Consider the following 19,631-nt stretch of genomic DNA (forward strand, 5'->3'; position numbering starts at 1 on the left):
AGTCATTCTGTACTGTCTGCTGCTGTCATGGGTGCCCCTGGCTGAAGTCAGCCGGGGGCTCAAAGACAAAAATGGGAATGACTCCCTGAGTCAATCCCTCCTTTATGGTATCTAAAAATAGAGTCAGTCCTGCCTAGAATATGGTGCAAGTGTGTCAGAGAGCACAGCCGCTCCGTGTCAGATCCCGTAGAAATGATGAGCTACATGCCATTCTAGGGGGTGCCCCTGCAACAACCCCACCCGTTGCTTCCCTGCTCCCCCAACTCTCCTGGGCTACCATGGCAGTGTCCCCCCATTTGTGTAATGAAGTAATAAAGAATGCAGGAATAAGAAACACTGACTTGTTAGTGAGATAAAATGAGGGGGAGGCAGCCTCCAGCTGCTACGATAGTCCAGGCAGGACATTAAGCGGTGTAGGGGAGAGGAGCCCAGCATCCCGCTGCTATGGTAGTCCAGGCAGTACAGAATCTTTTCTTTACACATGAAAGGGAGGGGGCTGATGGAGCTCAGCCCCCAGTTGCTATGATGAAGACAGTTACCAGCCATTCTGTACCATCTACTGGGAAAGACTGGGAGTCATTCCTATTTTTACCCAGATGTCCTCAGCCAACCTCACCTGAGACCAGCTAGGAGCACTCACAGGCTGATGGTGATGACAGACAACAGTCATATTGTACCATCTGCCAGAGGGGAGAGGATACTGCTGTTCACTGCTGCAGCATCGCGTCTACCAGCAGCATGCAGTAGACATAGGGTGACATTGAAAAAAGTCAAGAAACGATTTTTTTCTCTTTTCTTTCACGGGGGGGAGGGGAGTAAATTAACGAGCTATACCCTGAACCACCCCGGACAATGTGTTTGACCCTACAGGCATTGGGAGCTCAGCCAAGAATGCAAATACTTTTCGGAGACTGCTGGGACTGTGGGATAGCTGGAGTCCTCAGTACCCCCTCCCTGCCTCCATGAGCGTCCATTTGATTCTTTGGCTTTCCATTATGCTTGTCACGCAGCACTGTGCTGTGGACTCTGTATCATAGCCTGGAGATTTTTTTCAAATGCTTTGGCATTTCGTCTTCTGTAACGGAGCTCTGATAGAACAGATTTGTCTCCCCATACAGCGGTCAGATCCAGTATCTCCCGCACGGTCCATGCTGGAGCTCTTTTTGGATTTGGGACTGCATCGCCACCCGTGCTGATCAGAGTTCAAAGCTGGGCAAACAGGAAATGAAATTCAAAATTTCGCAAGGCTTTTCCTGTCTACCTGGCCACTGCATCCGAGTTCAGATTGCTGTCCAGAGCAGTCACAATGGTGCACTGTGGGATATTGCCCAGAGGCCAATACCGTTGATTTGAGGCCACACTAACCCGATTTCAGCGCTATTCCTCTCGTTGGAGAGGAGTACAGAAACCGGTTTAAAGAGCCCTTTATATTGCTATAAAGGGCCTTGTTGTGTGGATGGGTGCAGCGTTAAATCGGTTTAACGCTGCTAAAATCGGTTTAAACTCGTAGTGTAGACCAGGCCTGAATTAAACCCTTCTGTTTGCAGAAAGATCCCAGCTAGCTGAGAGCAGCCAGTTTGATCAGCCACAGCTTGTGCACTTGGTCTGGAGCTGTATGTCCTATGGTCTTTGCTTCAGCTCCTGAAAGGAGACTTATGCTGAACCTGTGCCACTCTGGGAATAGCCACTGCTTGTGTAAATCCCTTTGGCAGCTTGGAGATCAAGCCAAGGTCTTTTAGAGGCTAGTGGAGAACCAAACTACTGGCTGTTACAGGAATGCGCTGGCTCTTTCTAGGTACAAACAGATCATAGCTAAGGTGCCAGCTGATGGGTTCAAGAGTAGGTAGCATAGTTTGTGGGGCTTGAAGGACCAAAAGTATTTCACTGGTTAAGACGTTGAACCAACACTACAATGGGGAAATTAGTACCGCTGGTTAGAAGTTTTTTGATAAAACGTTTTTCTGTTGAAAAATGCTGATTTGTCAAACCTGAAGCATTTTGCAGGAAAGATGGGTATCAATAAATTTCTGTGCCAAAAAATTTTGAAAAAACAGTCTCAAAATTGTTGAAATATCTAGTGAAATGGCTTTTTTATTTGAAACAACTTTTCATGTAGAAATTTAAAGTTATTTGTTGTCATTTTTTAAAAAAAGGTGAAAATCAAAATGAAATGTTTTCAAATTATTGATTGACCTGAGCTGATTTATTTTTGATTATTGCTTTGTGAATTTTTTTTGAGATTATGACTTTTTGTTCTGATTTAGGACTGGAAACATTTTTGAAGTCTCAAAAGTTTTCCTTGGATGGGAAAAACATTTCCCACCCAGTTCTAGAAAGTTTCACACTCTCGGGCTTGTCTTCAATGCAGTGTTAGCTTGAATTCTCTACACTGAGATTGTGTTTACACTACGGACCTTACATCAGTACAGCTGTGCCGGTTCTAGGTCTTGTGTGTGGCTTCTCTCCTGCCAGCATCGTTAAACCACCCCAAAGAGCGTTGGTAGCTCTGTCGGCAGGAGAACGTCTCTCATCAACAGAGTGCTGTCCACACCAGCACTTTTGTCGGTGACATTTATGTCTGTTGGGGTGTGGTTTTTTTTGCACGTCTGACCGACAAAAATTTTACCAACAAATGTGCTCGTGTAGACAAAGCCATAGTTAACTCCTCTCAAGTTAGCCTCAGCTGCCTCACAGGAGGGGAGCAGTCACACTACAGAACACCACCAAGTGTTGGATCAGCAGCATAAAGTAGCTGCTTCAGCAGCACTCCAGCTTCAGTCTATTCTCCCCATCCCTGACAGACGAGCTAGTTCATGTTTAAAACCCCACCTAACTCTCATGAGAGGTTTTAGTGTGTGCTCAGGAGTCTGGCGGGGGCAGCACTCAGGTTACACTTTCACGTCAGTGAAGACAGGAGTTTTCTTGTCCTCCCTGGGATTTGCTGTCCCTGACTGCATCTTACAAGGTGTTTCCATCTCCAGAATCATCTTTCCCCAGGCACTGTTGGTGTCCCAGCAGTGTGGCCAGGAAGCGGCTCCATGTCCCAGAAGGAGAAGGAGAGGTCTCTGTATGTTCAGGACAGGGGCAAAGCTCCAGGTTTGTGGGGGAACCCTACTCCCAGCTCCTCATTCACCATGGGATCGGTCTCCTCATGTCTGTCTAATCTCAACAGGCCTTCTGCCCCTCCCCTGCTGGGTCTGTGTCAGCTGAGTGACAGTCCTGGCTATGTGCTCTCCAGGGCTCTGCCCAGCCCAGCCGCCATGTTCCTGCCATGTCTCACCTCTCCGGGTCACAGCAAATCATTTACCAAGGTTTTAAGTGATTTCTTACCAATTAGTCAATTGGATTATTTCCAGAAATCCATGTTTTCTTTCCAGCCATGCACCTCTGCCAGAATCCTACTGAGAGGTCAGAGCTCAGCAGGGACACAGAGTCCGTATCTGAAGCTTTCCAATCGACAGCGGCATGTCTGGGGCAGCTGGAAGGGACATGCAGGCACTATTCAGTGAGCAGGGATGGCGACTTCTCACAGCCATGAGGGTCACTGATTTCCTGGGGGCTTTCGGGGAAGAAACACAGAGAACACAGGACAAGAGGCAACGGGTTCAAACTACATTTTGGCGGATTTAGATTAAATCTCAGGAAAAACTTCCTAATTGTAAGAACACCAGGACAATGGAACAAACTGCCTAGGGAGTGTTGGGAAGCTCCTTCACTGGAGGTTTTCACCAGGAGGCTGGAGCTGTCTGTCTTGAATGGGTTAGACACAACAAATCCTGCATCTTGGTAGGGGGTTTGACTAGATGACCCTTGCAGTCCCTTCTAACCCTGTGATTCTATGGTTCTATAAGTCTAAGGAAGTTACAGAACTTCGGGGGCTGGTTTAAAGCTTGCAGAGGCTGAGGCAGAAGGTAGTGCGAGAGGAGAGGAGAGAAGAGGCAGTACAGTCTAGAGAACTGACTGTTCCCAGCTCTGACCCCGACTCACTGGGTGGCCTTGGGCAAGTCCCATCTCCTCGCTGTGCCTCCATTTTCTTTCCTGGCCTTTATTAAGCTCTCTGGTGGCAGGGACTGGCTCTCACGCAGTGTGTGTACAGTGCCATGTACAATGGAGCCCTGGGGTTTGCTGCAGCCTCTAGATGCTACCACAATACTACTAATAAATGGCATCAGTTCTCCTGTCCTGCCAGTCTAATTTGCATGTGGCTTTACAATGCTTTCATGTTGCAAAGGAAATCTATTCGGGTTAAAACAATGTCCCCTGCAGGTTTGCCATTTTCTCTTGTACATTTGTGACTTTTGCTTAGGGCTGGTTTAAAACCTTTTGTCAAAACTGTTTGTACATGTTCTATACTGAACCAGGTCCAGGGACTCCCATGATGCACTGTGGTGGCTCAGCAACTGGGGAGATCGAGTTGCATTATGGGAGATGTAGTCAAGCCAGGGCCCCCATTTATGGGCCTGGGAAACCAGGGTGGATTGGTAGGAAAGGATCATTCTGCAGGCCTCTAACTTCAGGATGGGGAGGATGACCTTTTTTGAGATCTGTGCACAGAGAACCAACATGCAGTGCCCTTACCCATGGAGAAACAGGTCACCATTGTCTTCTGGAAGCTGAGCACCCCAGACTGTTACTTCTCTCAAGCCAACCAGTTCAACATGGGGAGTCAGCTGTGGGGGCCATTCTCAGACAGGTCTGCTATGTCAGTGATTCTCAGCCAGGGGTACATGTACCCCTGGGGAACGCAGAGGTCTTCCTGGAGGGTACATCAACTCATCTAGATAGTTGCCTAGTTTTACAACAGATGACATAAAAAGCACTAGCGAAGTCAGTACAAACTAACATTTCATCCAAACGATGACTTGTTTATATGGCTTGATATACCAGACACTGAAATGTAAGTACAATATTTATATTCCAATTTATTTATTTTATAATTATATGGTATAAATGAGAAAGTCAGCACTTTTTCAATATTACTATGCAGTGACACTTTTATATTTTTATGTCTGCTTTTGTAAACAAGTAGTTTTAAGGTGAAGTGAAATTTTAGGGTACACAGGCCTCCTGAAAGGGGCACAGTGGTCTGGAAAGGTTGAGAGCCACTGGGATATGCCACTGATAAGGTGCTGTCTAGCCAGGTCCTACAGCTGGGTAAGGCTCAGGAGGTCATGGCTGACTTTATAAACTCAAGTATCAGAGGGTAGCCGTGTTAGTCTGGATCTGTAAAAGCAGCAAAGAATCCTGTGGCACCTTATAGACTAACAGACGTTTTGGAGCATGAGCTTTCGTGGATGAATACCCACTTCCTCAGATGCATGTAATGGAAATATCCAGGGGCAGGTATATATATGTGTGCTAGCAAGCAAGCTAGAGATAACGAGGTCAGTTCAATCAGGGAGGATGAGGCCCTGTTCTAGCAGTTGAGGTGTGAAAACCAAGAGAGGAGAAACTGGTTCTGTAATTGGCAAGCCATTCACAGTCTTTGTTCAATCCTGAGCTGATGGTGTCAAATTTGCAGATGAACTGAAGCTCAGCAGTTTCTCTTTGAAGTCTGGTCCTGAAGTTTTTTTGCTGCAGGATGGCCACCTTAAGGTCTGCTATAGTGTGGCCAGGGAGGTTGAAGTGCTCTCCTACAGGTTTTTGTATATTGCCATTCCTAATGTCTGATTTGTGTCCATTTATCCTTTTCCGTAGAGACTGTCCAGTTTGGCCGATGTACATAGCAGAGGGGCATTGCTGGCATATGATGGCGTATATTACATTGGTGGATGTGCAGGTGAATGAACCAGTGATGGTGTGGCTGATCTGGTTAGGTCCTGTGATGGTGTCGCTGGTGTAGATATGTGGGCAGAGTTGGCATCGAGGTTTGTTGCATGGATTGGTTCCTGAGCTAGAGTTATTATGGTGTGGTGTGCAGTTGCTGGTGAGAATATGTTTCAGGTTGGCAGGTTGTCTGTGGGCAAGGATTGGCCTGCCACCCAAGGCCTGTGAAAGTGTGGGATCATTGTCCAGGATGGGTTGTAGATCCTTGATGATGCGTTGGAGGGGTTTTAGCTGGGGGCTGTATGTGATGGCCAGTGGAGTCCTGTTGGTTTCTCTCTTGGGTTTGTCTTGCAGTAGGAGGCTTCTGGGTACACATCGGGCTCTGTTGATCTGTTTCCTTATTTCCTCGTGCGGGTATTGTAGTTTTGAGAATGCTTGGTGGAGATTTTGTAGGTGTTGGTCTCTGTCTGAGGGGTCAGAGCAGATGCGGTTGTATGCCAGCAATGCCCCTCTGCTATGTACATCGGCCAAACTGGACAGTCTCTACGGAAAAGGATAAATGGACACAAATCAGACATTAGGAATGGCAATATACAAAAACCTGTAGGATAGCACTTCAACCTCCCTGGCCACACTATAGCAGACCTTAAGGTGGCCATCCTGCAGCAAAAAAACTTCAGGACCAGACTTCAAAGAGAAACTGCTGAGCTTCAGTTCATCTGCAAATTTGACACCATCAGCTCAGGATTGAACAAAGACTGTGAATGGCTTGCCAATTACAGAACCAGTTTCTCCTCTCTTGGTTTTCACACCTCAACTGCTAGAACAGGGCCTCATCCTCCCTGATTGAACTGACCTCGTTATCTCTAGCTTGCTTGCTAGCACACATATATATACCTGCCCCTGGATATTTCCATTACATGCATCTGAGGAAGTGGGTATTCATCCACGAAAGCTCATGCTCCAAAACGTCTGTTAGTCTATAAGGTGCCACAGGATTCTTTGCTGCTTTTATAAACTCAGTTCCATTGAGCTGAATGGAGGAAGGACTGTTTGTCTCCCAGGAGCAATGTGGACATTAATGGTGTGGAGGTTGATCTGGTTATTCTGGACTCCCAGCTTGTCCTCTGATGCCCTGGTTACTGAAGCCATGTACAGGCCTCTTGGACAAAAGGAAGGAACATTTAACTGTCATAGAATGGTGGTGGAAAGTGCATTTGGCTCTTCGAAAGGCAGATGGTGCTATTTATCGAATAGGTTGGAAGCAGCAGAAAAAATCCCAGCCTTGATAACTGCATGTCGTGTTCTGCACAGTATTGGTGAGAGCAATGAACAAAATCTTAACAATGCGTAGGAGGCTGAGGTTCAGAGACTTGCTTGGCAGCCTGGCACTAACACCTCGGGGAATATTGTCAGGGATGCCTCTTGTTCATATTTGGAGTCTCAGGCCTGAAGATGTGCAGCTGTTAGCCTGTGGAATGGGTGTCAGGATAGACACATTTTGAGTACTGGGGTGTTGCGTATAGGTGGTAGACGTGGAATGTTCCCTGAGTACTTTTGTAAAACCCCATGAATTAGTTCAGCTTTATTTAAAGGATTTTTGAGTTAAAGGCAATAATGACTCATAGTGCATGGATTGTAAATGTTTTTTATTATAAAGGGACAATTCCAGAACCAAAGTTTTAATTAAACCAATGGCAAAATAACAATGTTTTTGTATTTAAAAATACATTTTAACCAAACAATCTACTAACTAACCAACTATAAATAAACCTTTAATTAAAGCAACAGTTTAAACAAAACAGAAATTGCAAATGGGCAAGGTTGGAGTGCGTGGGTGTGTGCTTAAAGTAATCTTAAAGGCAGCATGTATTCACCTTCCCTCTGTTCCGACCAATTAGGGACAGGTGGTCACCCTGCTTGTGCGGCTTCTGGAGTGCGACCAGAATAATGATACACTGGGATCCAGGGGCAAATGAGTAAAATCTGGCTCTGGTCAGCTTTTAAAGGGGGAAGGGAATGCCCTTGGACCTTGACACCAGAGCAGGGAAAGGCACACAGGTAAACAGATTGGTTAGTAATGGACAACCTGCAAATCACTGTGGGATAGCTATTGTATGCATGCAAAAAGTGGAGTGCAGCAATTGCGTCCACATGAACAACAGGCTAAACCTGATCCATTTTGCAAGAGGACTCCAGTGTTTGGTGTAAATTTGGAATTAGTACACAGTGGTGGATTCTGTCATGTGCATGCAAGCATGTTCAAACCACATGAACTTGATTTGATCTGGTTTAAAACCCCCATTTAGATAAGCCCTTATTTTGTGGCAGGCAGAACACATAGTCAGTTGAGGCTTGCAGGGAAAAGACAAGAACAGCAGACAAGAACAGTGATTTAATTCTGTCAGCCTGGCGGCAAACATATCAGAGGAAAAGGAAGTGTCAGAGACCCCAGCTCCATTAATAAATGAGAAAGAGAATGAAATTTCACAGGACTCCAAAAATGACTGAAATTGTCAAAGCCTTTTTAAAATCTGTTTTAAAAAAGCAAACTACAGAAAAGAAGTTTGAATGATTAGTAAGGATGGGGGCCCTGTAAAAGCACTATTAATACAGAGCCATTGAAAGGGGATGTCATAAACAGATAGTAGGAGTTAATAGAACAAAACTGCTTCCTATCTCTTTTGCCTGGAAAGGGTTAACAAGAACAGTGAGCCTGGCTGTCACCTGACCAGAGGATCAATCAGAGGACAGGATACTTTCAAATCTTGAGGGAGGGAAGTTTTTGTGCTGTGCTGTTAGTTTTGGTTGTTGTTCACTCTGGGAGCTCAGAGGGATCAGATGTGCAACCAGGTTTCTCTCCAATCTCTCCAATACAGGCTCTTATAAGTTCAGACTAGTGAGTACTAGATAGATAAAGCGAGTTAGGCTTATGGTTGTTTTCTTTATTTGCAAATGTGTATTTGGCTGGAAGGAGTTCAAATTGGTATTTTGCTGAAAGGATTTTAATTTGTACTTGTATACTTAGGCTGGGAGGGTATCCCAGTGTCTACAGCTGAAAGACCCTGTACCTATTCCATTTTTTTTTAATTTACAAAGATAATTTTTACTGTTTTTTTTCTCTTTAATTAAAAGCTTTTCTTGTTTAAGAACCTGATTGGTTTTTTTTATACTGGTGAGACCCCAGGGGACTGGGTCTGGATTCACCAGGGAATTGGTGGGGAGAAAGGGGATAAGGGGGAGAGAGAGGCTAAATTCTCTCTGTGCCAGGATTACTTTCTCTCTCAGGGAGAGTCTGGGAGGTGGAGAGAGAAGGAGGGGGGAAGGTGGATTTTCCTCTCTGTTTTGTGATTCAAGGAGTCTGAATCACAGTGATCTTCCAGCGTAACCTAGGGAGGGGAAGCCTGGGAGAGGCAACGGTGAGGGAAAGGGTTTACTTTCCTTGTGTTAAGATCCAGAGGGACTGGGTCTTGGGGGTCCCCGGGCAAGGTTTGTGGGGACCAGAGTGTACCAGGCACTGGAATTCCTGGTTGGTGGCAGCGCTACAAGTACTAAGCTGGTAATTGAGCTTAGAGGAATTCATGCTGGTACCCCATCTGTTGGACGCTAAGGTTCAGAGTGAGGAATTGTACCATGACAGGGGACTTAGAAAATAAGAAGCTACTGTCCTACTGAGCCCCACTATAGAGGAGTGAGGGCAGTAGTTAGCAGATGCACTTCCTCACTGATAATTATTTCTAAAAATAACCCTAGCCAGGTGGGAGGGGCTGGAGAAAAGGAAGTGTAAGAACTTCAAAGGAATGACGAGCTGTGATCCTGGCAGCTGCTCTCCTGGACATCTCATTTCTTGACATAGTCAGCAATATTCAGAGGACTTGTTAAGGGATGAAAGTGGGGTACCTGGATCAGTGGCCTGACCTTCCAAAGTGCCTTCACTGAATGTCTTGCTTGCTGGGGTTTGAATGGCTGGTTTTCCGAGCTGCGTGGTTCAGATTTTTTTCAGCTGATCATGGTGACAAACAAACCCAGGCAGACTGGCCTTTGATCCATGACAGTCTTTATCTCAAGCGGCAGCATTCATTCCCCCAATAAATAAACTGCAGTGTGCAGACTCCACTGGGCTCCCAAAGACTGAGCCAGCGGATTGGTCACATGCTGCAATGATGGTGTTTCTCTGCTTGCCCTTTATAGAAAGAAAATATTGGGTCTGATTCTCAGTTACTCTGCTCCTGCCCGTGGGGCAGAGAGAGTGTGATGGGGATGGGGAGAGGATGGCCTTAAGGCGTCTTTAAGCTAACTTGCACTCACTGTCTTCTGGGGCCGTGCATGGGCCTGCCGAATCCCTCTCTGATGCCCATGTATGCTGCCAGAAGCACTGTACAGCTGAGAAGCAGGCCCCTTGTTCTCGTTTCTCTCTATAGCGGCTGGCCCATAATCATTCTTAACAAGGAAGACTGTGACTGAATCTGCCTGTAGACCAAGAGAATGGTGCAGCACATTTCAGCACAGGGCAAAGAACTCATCATGGACCACAGACAATCCAGCCAGTGCCTGAGCTCTGGGGATGGGACAGCCTTCCGCTCTCCTGTGTGCGGGGGGAGCTAGCCCTGGGCGGGCCTCTCGCCACTCATAGGCCCCAGAGATTGACGTGACTCTTACAAATAAATAAATCCCAGATTGTTTTCCTGGCCAGAAGTGAGGCTAGGCTGAGGAAATGGAAATGCCAATGTCCTCCTCAATGCCGTGACCCAACAGATAAAGCTACTTCTTCTGGCATTGGGGGCAGGCATTAAAACCTCACCAGGAATGTTCTGTGCCCCTTGAAAAGTATGATCTGTCTGTCTGTTTCCCCCATGTCCTGAGACTGGCTACTCTGCAGGGCTCACAGCAAAATCCATGAGAGCAGTGAAAGATGTTGCTGTGAGCTGTGCCACTAGGCAGTGTGCTGCTTTGTGCTGCCGTCTGTGAGCCAGTGGCAGTGCCGGAATGAGGACAAGGCGAGTCAGGCACTTGCCTCGGGTGTGCAAGGTGAGGGGCACAGAAAATTTCTCCTTCAGCGGCAATTCGACAGCAAGTCCTTCCCTCTGAGAGGGACTGAGGGACCTGCTGCCTAATTGCAGCCAGTCGTCAGCAAGGGAGAGGGGCGGCACATCCTGCTCTTTGGCAGAAATTCGGCGGCGAGTCCCTCAGTTCCTCTCGGAGGGAAGGACCTGCTGCCGAAGAACGGCGGCAATTTGGCCTCAGGTCCTTCCCTCCGAGAGGAACCCACCGCCAAAGAGCCAGACATGCCACCTCATCCCTTGCCTCGGGCACAAAAATCCCTAGTTACGGCTCTGGTCAGTGGAATCGAATGTGGGAACTCAGACTAGATAAAGAGGCCGCCCTCTGAGAAGTGCAGTGCTGCGCCTTCCGCCAGTGCAGATGTAGATGCAGATGCAGGAGGGGACTTGCTGAGTGAGTCCTTCAGGACTTTCTGCATTTCCACCTTTTTCGGGAATGAGATGGAGCAGGAACATGTCACCTGGAGAAGATGGTCAGAAATCCTGCTGGGTTCTCCTCAGCTTGAGCTAACCCATGATTCCAAGGGGCTGCCAGATGAATAGGCAGCCATTGACCCTCCATTGTACCTGGTCTGGGAGGGACTTGACATAGTCCTTGTTAGCACAGTTTGATAGTAACAATTTAATCACCCCCACCTGGACTCATATGTCATGTAGACCGATTGCCCAGATCAGCACAGTTGGGCAACTGGTCTCTTTAATCAAGGCTCAAACAAATGAGTTGTCTGCCCTACAAGGGGGTTGACTTATGACCATGCCATCTCCCTTGGCAGCTGGTCAATCCCACTGTGAATCCTACCAGCTCTGGGCCTCTATGCTACTTTGTAGCAATAAATTCTGCCGGATAATTTTTCATTGTTTTAAAAAGTCTACCTAAGGGGTTATCGTTCATCATCCGACTGCGAAGAGAGTGGGGTCAGGTGTGACCAGGGCCTGGTTCATCTGACCTGGGTCATCTATCCCTACCTACAGTTGTAGGAAATGCAAAGGAGGAGCATCTGCTCTGTAAGAAGCACGTGCGTTCTGGATTCTGGCCTGAGAGGTTCTGGCAAGCAGCTTGACTTGCATCTGAATAAGAACGCTCAGGGTCAGAGACAAAATGAATGTATCATTCCCACTTAAATGCAGAACAAGGGAACTAGCAGGGGAGGGGAAGGAAAAACTGCAAGGGCATTTGGCACATGGCTGCTACGCCTTTGCACTTGGCTCAGGCTGTGCTCAGAAAAGGCTCCGGCCTAGCGGAGGTGGCGTGAGGAGCGAAGTGGTAGGTGGTCTCTGGACCTGAGCCCTCCCTGTCCAGAGAACCCTGCGTGCTCCAGCTCCACTCTTACAAGGGGCACTGTGATTTGGGAACATCTCCACTGGATTTTCTTACCTGCCGGTTCTAAACAGAAAGCGTTTCCTTACTTGCAGTTTCCCTTCCTGGGACTGTGCCTGCCCTAGAACAAACGCCAAACTCCTGGGGTGCTAGGGGCTCCCAGGGAAGGAGCAGCAATGTGGCAGGGGTGTTAGCTCAGGAAAACCCCCAAGGCTTGGGGGGATGACGGGGTGGGGAAATCTTTGGTGGTATTGCCAACCCAGAGCCTAGATCTTTCTATAACCGTTAGCACCCTGCTGCCATGTCACTGCTACATACATGGCCCCTTTGCTTTCCCACAATCCCTGTGGCAATGGCACATGCTGCAGATGCACCAGAGAGAGAGGTGTGGCCTAGTGATCTGTGGCCAGGAAGCCAGGGGTACCAGGCTGGGACAGTGACACTCTCCAGAGCCTGGGCCAGGTCACATAACCCTTCTGTGCCTCAGGTTCCACTGAGTGGGGGCAGCTTACAAAAATTAGGCACTAACTGCAATGCATTGTGATGGACAAGCCCGTTGTTTTATCAACAAACCTCTTAAAGCTGCTGGGCCCTGCTATTCCTGGCCAGATAAAGGTGCTTCAGAGCTTCCTGCTGCTAGGACGCTGACCTGAGGCCCTGGAGGGGTCACACGCCTGGGAAGCAGAGGCTCTCATACCACAGGCAGGCAAGGCTGCTGTCCTTGGAGATGCCAGAGGAAGGGAGGGGGGAGGCTGCTCCCCAGTGCTAGTGTTCTGGGTCCTGCTGCTTCATTTTGTACAGTGTAACCCTTCTGCCTGTTGCAGCAGGCAGCAAGAAGGGCCGGGTTCAATATTAGGGAGTTTCTTTTCAACATTATAACACAGAACTGGCTCAAGCCCCCATCTAGTAACCTGGGAAAATTTCACTCTAGCCTCTGTGTGCCTCTAAGAGGCAATTCTTCCCCTCTCACAAGCACAGAGTCGGCGGTAGAAAGGGTTTCTTTAATAAAAGTAACCTAGCATTAATCTGAGAAAACAGCACAAGCGGTATTCAGAAACATAAAAGCATGAGCAAGACACACTCCCCAGAGTACACTGGACAGTGTCCTTTGCTTCAGGTTCTTGACTCCAATACCCAAGTTCCTGTAGTGCCCTCCCACCTCCCACCCCCAGTTGCTGTGCCTGGTCAGCACAGACCCAGAGTGCATAGGCACATCTGTGTGAATGAGTGGGAGGGTAAACGCCACCATACTCACTCCACTGTCCAAGCCCCTGCCAGCCAGTCTCTTAGTGATTTTAGCTCTGTGCAGGAAACACAGTTCTGCCACAGGTGATTTCAGCTCTCAGTGATATCCAGCTCTGGGCAGAAACACAGTCCTGCCACACGTGGTTTCAGTTCTGATTCAGTAAATAACAAAAGAGGCTCCTAATGAAGCCTATTTAACTCTGTTTTTTGAACAAGGGGGAGGAACAGGTTAAACCAGTCTAGAGCAGACCCTTAAAGATGTGCAGCTGCCTGCCCGCCTGCCCACCCACCTCTTACTTTCACAGGGCTCTGACATTCGAGCCATAGGCAGCAAGTTATATGGGACCATGGGGCCCCTGCTCCACCAATATTTAGGAACGTGGACCCAGCTCTGCCAATGTTTGGGCTTTCCACACTTTGGGAAACTTCAGGGGGATGTGAGGTCCAGGGCAGCCTGAGGGGTTAGCAGTGAGTGACCCAGTCCCAGCCATATCGCCCGGCCTCACCCCGCCCTGCCGGCTGCTGGCATCACTCGGGGAAGGGAGCAGAAGCCAGAAAGAGGTGGGGCGGGAGCTTGGGGGAAGGAGTGGAATGGAGGCAGAGGGGGCGGTATATTTCACTACACCTGCATTCAGTACTAAAGTCATTTGTACCCAACACCAGCCAAAGCAGTATCTGTAAACAGAGCAGGAGCAAATGGTATTTACATAAACACACCCATAGTCTCTTCCCCTCCCAGCTGGCTGTCAGGGAAGCATTCATTCAGCCCCTGCTTACACAGTATGGCTGAGATGACAAAGTGGGGGAGGTCATACCTTTTACTGGGTCAATATCTGTTGGGGAGAGAGAAAAAATGTTCCAGCTACCCAGAGCTCTTTTTCAGAGAGTCCCAGCTAAATACAAGGTGGAACAGATAGTTTAGCATATACAGGAGTTAGCACATATTCTAAGCCATGGGAGGCAAGTTTGTAGAAATTTTGGTGGTGCCCAGAACCCGCTCCCTCAACTCCGCCCCCTCAAACTCCACCTCCACCTGCCTAAGGCTCTGGGTGGGGTTTCAGGAGGGAGGTCTAGGGTGCAGGTCCTGGGCTGGGGATTAGGGTACAGGAGGGGTGCAGGCTTTGGGAAGGAGTTTGGGTGCTGGGTGCAGGCTCTGGGCTGGGGCAGGGGGTGGGTGTGCAGGAGGGGATGAGGGGTGCAGGCTTTGGGACGGAGTTTGGGTGCAGGCTCGGCAGGGGGTGGGGGTGTAGGAAAGGGGAGGTGGTGCACACTGGGGTAGAGGATCAGGGAATAAGGGTTGGGGCTGAGCCTTAACTAGGAGAAAAAAATTAAACAGGTCTTAAAAGCAAAACTTTTAATAAAAAGAAAGAAAAAAAATAAAAGGTCTATCTTTGCAATTTAGATGGTAAAAAGTTACAGGGTTTTTTATAGCTTATAGACAATAGAAAGAAGCTTTCTCCAGCAGAAACACAATTTAAGCTACTTCCAGCAAGTACACATCTGCAAATAACAAAAACAAATTAAAAGACTATAACCGCCTTTTTTTCTTACTCACAATTCTGAATAGATAAGAGACTGTAGCAGGGAGATTGGCAGAAACCTGGCTGCACCTCTAGTCCCATCCAGGACCCAGAGAGAACAAAGCCAAACCCAAAAACACACACAAAGGCTTCCCTCCACACGAGATTTGAAAGTATCTTGTCTCCTGATTGGTCCTCTGGTCAGGTGTTGCAGGTCACTGTTTTTTAACCCTTTACAGGTGAAAGAGACATTAACCCTTAGCTATCTGTTTATGACATTCTCTCTTGCTGGTAATAGCTCACCTTAACTGATCACTCTCGTTAGAGTGTGTATGGTAACACCCATTATTTCACAGGGCCGCCCAGAGGATTCAGGGGGCCTGAGGCAAAGCAATTTTGGGGGCCCCTTCCATAAAAAAAATTGCAATACTATACAATACTATATTCTTGTGGGGGCCCCTGTGGGGCCTGGAGCAAATTGTCCCACTTGCTCCCCACCCCACAGGCGGCCCTGAGAAAAATAAACCTTATGCATCACGGTACAAACCTAGTTTTGAGAAACCTTGTAAAGAAGTTATCACTGGTTCTCAGTATCAGCTAGTGCTAAAAGGCACTAAAGATCATTAAAAGGGTTAGAAAAATATTTTCCTTCAAAACTTTTTTTGGATTGAAAACTAGGAGTTTTTAAAAAGCAGAAAAAAGTCACGGACAATGTCTGCTTTCCTTCAAAATTTGTTGTGTTTTTTTTTAATTGAAAAGCTGAAATTAGTCTGCCAAAACCTGAATATGGGGTTTCAGAAGTGTGTAGCCAAATATTTGCTGCTTGCTGTGTTTGATTGTTTAAAGAAAAAATAAAAAAATTCTGCTTAAAAAAAATCCAAAATTTTTGAACCACCTCAGCTTGTGACCAAACGCCTGAGCCCATCCAGTCAGAGATACTCTGCTGGCTTTCTTGACTCATATCTGTCTCCATAACTTTGGGTTCATTTAGGTTAGAACATAAGAACAGTCATACTGGGTCAAACCAAAGGTCCATCCAGCCCAGTATCCTGTCTACCGACAATGGCCAATGCAAAGTGCCCCAGAGGGAGTGAACCTAACAGGTAATGATCAACTGATCTCTCTCCTGCCATCCATCTCCATCCTCTGACAAACAGAGCCAGGGACACCATTCCTTACCCATCCTGGCTAATAGCCATTAATGGACTTAACCTCCATGCAGTTATCTGTTTCCAAGAGACTGGCTCCACGGGGTCCCTCACAAACTGGAGACGGTTCCTGTGGGTTTGTCTTTAGTATAGCTTATGTACGTACTCCACGAACTGAGCTTTTGAGCTTGTTCCAGAATCTGGGATGAGCCTATGTTGTGAAAACTGAAATGCTCAAAATAGCACATGCATGTGAATGGACACAGGGTGCTAAAATTAAATTAACCCAGGGGTTCTCAAACTGGGGGTCAGGACCCCTTAGGGGGTCACGAGGTTATTAGTGGGGGTCACGAGCTGTCAGCCTCCACCGCAATCCCCACTTTGCCTCCGGCATTTATAATAGTGTTAAATATATAAAAAAGTGTTTTTAATCTATAAGGGTGGTGGGTGTCGCAGAGGTTTGCTATGTGAATGGGGTCACCAGTATAAAAGTTTGAGAACCCACTGAATTAACCCCTCTGGAGCCTCAGGGAATGCAGGGGAGCGGGGGGGGGGGGGGTGTCTCCCTTGGTAGGGTTGGGAAGGATATTGCTCTTCTCATGTGATCCCTTCCCCAGTGGCTAATTTTGAATGAAGCTACTCTCCCCTGACATGAATCTCCCTATGGCACTGAAATTAAATATAGACTATAATTTGGCATTTGAGAAGTGAAAGGGAGGGTAGCCCTAATGGAAAAGCTAACAGCTTGGCTCTTCTGCAAGCCTCAAACTGTCGAATGAGCTTTAGGGTAGGGAAGGCTGTGCCTCCCAAACAGCCTGGCCCTGCCCCCATCCGACTCCCACCCACTTCCTGCCCTCCAACTGCCTGCTCCCCCTCAGAATCCCTGACCCATCCTGCTCCTTGTCCCCTCATCGTCCCCCAGAGATGCCCCTCAAGCACCACTCCGGGACAGCACTCCTGCTCCCTGTCCCCTGACTGCCCCGACTCCTATTCACCCCCTCACTGAGTCCTGACAGACCCCTGGAATGCCCACAATGCAACCCCCCCCCATTCCCTGTCCCCTGACCGCCCCCGCAACCTCTGCCCCCTCCCTGTCACCTGGGACTCCCTGCCCCTTAGACAACCCCCCAGCCCCGGCCCCTTACCCCCGGCTCCCCCCCTCACCCAGAGCCTCAGTGCATCCAGCAACGTCCCTCGACAGCGGCAGAGTGGCTCTGGCGGGGCCCCTCCGTCCCGCTCAGAGCCACATGGTAAGGGGCGGGGCTGCAAGCTCCAAGCCGAGCGGAGGGAGCTCAGGCCCAGGGCCGGCGCTACCATTTAGGCAGCCTAGGCAATCGCCTAGGGCGCCAGAATAATTGGTGGGAGCCTTTTTGCCGGAGCTGCCACAGTGCTGCCTGCGGACGGTCGGCTGCTCGCGCGGCTCTGGTGGACCTCCTGCAGGCACCACTGCGGCAGCTCCAGCGGAACCGCGGACCAGCGGACCCTCCGCAGGCACCACTGCAGCAGCTCCAGCGGAGCAGTGGGACCAGCGGACCCTCCGCAGGCACCACTGCGGCAGCTCCACTGGAGCCACGGACCAGCGGACCCTCTGCAGGCACCACTGCGGCAGCTCCAGCGGAGCCGCGGGACCAGCGGACCCTCCGCAGGCACCACTGCGGCAGCTCCACCGGAGCCGCGGACCAGCGGACCCTCCGCAGGCACCACTGCGGCAGCTCCACCGGAGCCGCGGACCAGCGGACCCTCCACAGGCACCACTGCGGCAGCTCCCCCGGAGCCGCGGGACCAGCGCACGGGGCAGCGAAATTGCTGTCCGCCTAGGGTGCTCAAACCCCTAGCGCCGGTCCTGCTCAGGCCCCACTGGAGCTCGCAGCCCTGCCCCCTTACCACGCGGCTCAGGAGCTCTGGGGCCCTGCTGGAGCCACGCTGCAGCGCTGCTCTGGGATGCTGCTGGATGCGCTGAGGCTCCAGGAGAGGGGTGGAGGCAAGGTCGGGCCAAGGCCGGGGAGGGAGCCTCAGCCATTCTCGTGGGGTTTTCCACTGCATGCATCCAATGAAGTGGGTTTTAGCCCATGAAAGAATATGCTCAGACAAATGTGTTAGTCTCTAAGGTGCCACAAGTACTCCTATTCTTTTTACTCTCTTGCTGTCTTGCTCTCCAGGATAGCCTGCAGCCTGGTGATTAAGGACCATTTCCTTAGGCCCAGGCAAAGCTGAATTCCAGTCCCTGCTCCAGAGACACCATTGAAACCTGGGTCACCCTCATCCCTGGTGAGTTCACAAAGGGGCATCTGTCCCTTTGTGACTCCAGCCCTTCATTTCTTTTGCTTTTATTTAAAAAGAATATAAAAAGCTCAAAATCAATCATTCAGCAAAAACAAAATTCCAACTTTTCTGATTTGCTAATAATTCTGAAAAATGGTTTTGATTTGGGTCTAAATGATTTTGTTGGGTTTTGTGGTGGTGGTTTTCTTTTTACTTTTGGTTTTTCAGCTATGCAAGTGAACTGAAAAATCAGTTATTCACACAATTATATTGCTCACAAGGGGACAGAGTTAAGGTTTTATGTGCAATGTTAGCTTTGGCATTTCTGACTTTTTAAAGTGCTTAACATTGTTTTGGTATGGAATGGACTGTCACACTATGGCACAGTGTCTTTTTGTTACAAGAGATCTGTTATCAGCTCATCTGCTTCCCCCTACCTGGCCCTGCCAACAATTCAGCAGGCTTTCATAGAACATTACAGTTGGAAGGGACCTCAGGAGGTCATCTAATCCAACCTTCTGCTCAAAGCAGGACCAATTGCTGGATTTTTACCCTAATTCCCTAAATGGTCCCCTCAAGAATTGAACTCACAACCCTGGGTTTAACAGGCCAGTGCTCAAACCACTGAGTTATCCCTCCCCTAAACCTCCTAGCCCTTAGCCTTAGCTTTCAGCTAAGCCCAAACCACCTAGCCATTTCCCCCTGATTCCTCCTGTTCATTGCCCCTTAAAATGATGCCATAATAAATGTCTTACGTGAGGAATGCAGCTGTTCTGCATAACTTTGTCCCTCGGGCGCCTCAGACAGCACATTTCTGTAAGTCCTAACAGCAACAGACATGCTTTAAATCAATCTCTTTTTCATTTACTGTGGTGTTAGAAGATCAGACTGGAAGTGATGTCATCTTCTCCCTCCACTCACACCTCCGTTGGCATATGACATCACTCTCATGATTTCCAGCCCTGGCTGTGTTTTGAAAGAACTCCTTTAAGCTGTGCATTTAAACCATATTTAGCTTTTATCTGCAAGGGACCCTTCGCAGTATTTTCCAAAGAAATGGCATTTACTGCAAAGCTTGAGATCCCCCCATTTAGCATCTGTGGCACTGTAGTTCCATAAGTGCTGCTTAATGGCTCTGGTTTAATGCAGAAATGTAGCCCACTGGTCTCTGGAATGAACAATTTAGACGAAGAGGTTTTTTAAGAAATTCCTTTTACCGGTGCCACCTATAGGACTCGCAAATCTCAAAAAGGATGTTTTTGTCTTGGAAATTGTGATGGGGTTTACAGACCCCACACAGAAACTCAGGGCT

This window comes from Gopherus flavomarginatus, chromosome 24 (assembly GCF_025201925.1).
Source record: "Gopherus flavomarginatus isolate rGopFla2 chromosome 24, rGopFla2.mat.asm, whole genome shotgun sequence".
Classification (NCBI taxonomy): domain Eukaryota; kingdom Metazoa; phylum Chordata; order Testudines; family Testudinidae; genus Gopherus; species Gopherus flavomarginatus.